The sequence below is a fragment of the Uloborus diversus genome, chromosome 3, assembly GCF_026930045.1.
Source record: "Uloborus diversus isolate 005 chromosome 3, Udiv.v.3.1, whole genome shotgun sequence".
In the NCBI taxonomy this organism is placed as follows: domain Eukaryota; kingdom Metazoa; phylum Arthropoda; class Arachnida; order Araneae; family Uloboridae; genus Uloborus; species Uloborus diversus.
In genome coordinates, this window is record NC_072733.1 from 101,388,652 (window position 1) to 101,391,954 (window position 3,303).

Sequence of the window (3,303 nt, forward strand, 5' to 3'; positions counted from 1 at the left end):
CGCATAACTCAAAAACGGTATGTCCTAGAAAGTTGAAATTTGGTACGTAGACTCTTAGTGGGTCTAGTTGTGCATCTTCCCTTTTGGTTGCATTCGGATGTTCCTAAGGGGGTCTTTTGCCCCGTTTTGGGGGGAAATCATTGTTGATTTCGATGTAAACTCAAGTTGTGTTATAATTTGTCGGACAGTTGGCGATATATCGCCAGTATTTTGGTCGCCAAGTTTTGTCGCCAACTTGGCAAAAAATTTGGTTATTTTTTAAAATTTGGTTTTAATTTGGCCACTGTTGGTGATATTTAGAGAGTAAACAATTGAATTACATTAAAATTGACAATAATGGGGAAATGACATTAAATTGGTGTAAAAGGAAGTCATGTGATGCACACCCCAGCTCGTTTTTTTCAACACTTAAAAATAAAAGTTCAAAGTTTTGTACCAATCGGTGATTGACACTTGGGTTAGGTTACTAGTTAGTTGAAAGGTATTAAAATTATCATTTGACATTTTTGGTAGCATGCAAAAATACAAAATAGAGAATTCGTTCTGGACGAGTGACTTCTTTCCTTGAAAATGAGCTGGAGAGAACTGGGAGGAATGGGACAGCATTGCCTTATGTTGAAATGAAATGTGAAAAAATATTTCTAGCTTGTCCAGCAGACCCTTTAGACTCCTGCTGCTGCATTTACTGTACAAGCTGGAAATATTTCTTCACCACATTTTATTTGGGCCCAAATGTAGCGGTGTCCAATTCCTCTCGACCTATATTTTATGTACAGCGAGAAGCTACAAATGAAAGAAATTGATTTTTATCATTTTCTAATAACACTGGTATTGAACAACATGTATAATTTATGTGCTGATTAGGTCATCTGCATTTCCCATCACTTGCAGAAGTAAAAGCAAGAATAATGAATTTCTTACCTTCTCCAGAGTCACATAAATACCATTCCCAATTAATCACGTGCCCTCCACGTCATTCAGACGAGTTCATTGAAAATGTGAAGGGTGGTCATAATGTTTTAGCTCTTCGGTGTATAGTTGAGATTTTAAACTAAATTACTCTAGAACTTATGGTAATTTAATTTCCACGTGATAACTTAATTTTCAGAATTTCGCTTTCACCGTACTTCTCCAATTATTGCAAAGCTATTGTCATAAATAAGTTATCACCGACATACAAGACTACGGTAGCTCAAAAACAAATAAATCAGTAAATACGTTTTTATTACATTAAGGGTGTCTGCATTACGACTATTTAAAATATTGAATTGGGATACCAATCTCAACTGTATACCACTGATAAATGCAATTCGAAGCAAAAGTGTGTATGATCATATATTTTTCCTGTCTCATACATTCAAACCTGTTTTTGTGCAGTGGATAGGGATCGCATAAAAAATCGCATAAAAACAAACCTTTGTTTTAAACATAACTTCGTCCGTTTAAAAAATAATTTCGTCATTTGAGTCCCAATCTGTTTGAAATGTTCACACACCGCACAAAAAAAAGTACTTTAATCATCCATTGCTGGGTAAAATAAATCTTTTTTAAGAATCTGTTGTTTTAAATACATATTTGTTAAAACGAATTTAAAATTCCACGGAAAGAAATGCGTTCAAAAGTAATCTAGCACTGCTTACACACAAAATGAGTAAGTTTGGCCTTGAGGAGTTACTGTCCGTTTTCGAAAGCAAAGACTAGCATTCAGGACGGATTCCATTTTAAAAAGGGGTGATAGGTTAAGATGGGCACTTTTCCGCTCGTACTAGAAGGAACTGCTGAAGACGTCATTTTGCACCTTTTACTTCCGGGTTGCCCTCCCTATTTTGATAAAATCAGAACAGAACTGACGCATGAGCAAATTGGCGGAAAGTCTCGGCTAACGAAAACTGACAGTACGTAAGCAAATATCAAGCAAAGAGGTTAACCATCAGTATTTATCGGATGGCATTTTTGGTTCCAGTTTAAAGATATGTTTCACTTTTTTTTTTAGTGGAATTTCAATTACTAGCTACTCCAACAGCAACTAGAGTTATTCAGGGTAACTTTAATTCACAATTTCTCTTTTTAACTGTTTCAGTCATACCAGTATGTCAATAGCGTTTTCTTATCTGTTGGCATAAAACTAAAGAAAAGCTATAAATGTGTATCGTACAGTTGTCTGAAGTTCAGAAATAATCATTATAAAACCATTTAAAATCTTCCTGCCATTTCGAGTAACTTTGAGCCTCGTGAGAAGTATGATTTAAGACCTGTACACATAAAATTGGCTGTACGTGTGTTCCTTATAGAAATGCAGTTTACATCGAATCTTTGTCGAATTCAGCATAGGACCTTTGATGCTTAGGAGTTCATATTTGAGGAGGAGGGAGGGGGGGGGGGTGTTCACCCGTCTATGAGGGGCGCAACCTCCCTCACATACTAAGGTTTTAACCAGAAAATCCTTGAAACGTAATGTTTATACTTATTAATAACAATGACTGAATTTCTGGAATTAAAAAAAAATACAAAGAGGTTTAAATTTTTAAGTCATAAAATTCCTCTTTTCTACACGTTGAAGGATTTTTTTAACTATTTTTTTTCCTTTCATATAAGCCAGAGAGTTGAAGGTGCATCACTTGAAGCAACGTTTGTATTCGAGATAGCCCGTGCAACGCAGCTAGCATTATAATAAAAGTACTGCAACTTCAAGCCAAATAAATAAATAACTTTTCTAATCGTTTAAAAATTCCCCATTTTTATTTCACTGCGTCACAACTTTTCTAGAATTTAGTATAGATAATGTAGTACAAGAGAGTTCATCAATTTCGAAGCAATTATTGTATGTTATCCCGAAAACTACAATTATTATAGTAATGTTCTCTCGCTCTACATTGTCATTTCCCGTAAAAATTTTCTGGTGTAGCTTCCAAGTTATAAACCAGAAACTAAATTATTAAGCTGTGCACGATGTTGCCAACTTATTTTAGAAAATAAAAAGTAGAAAACCAATTGTAAAACTTAATCAAATGGGGTCCAGCATCGGGCCTTCTACTGCACTTTTTTTTTCGGTACACAAAAATTTCAATCAGATTAGGACCAAGTTGAAGAAACAATTTATAAAACAAACGATTTTTTGTGCAATATTTTATGCAGTCCCTATCCACCGCACAAAAATAGGTTTGAGTGTAATTGAAGACAAAAATTCAAACTGAAGTGTTTTTTCAATTTCTTACGTTTGTTGATAAAGCTCTAAATAAAATAAGTGTAAAATTTAAATAAATTACTTCCTAAATACAACTACATTTTGGTTTTATTTTTTAA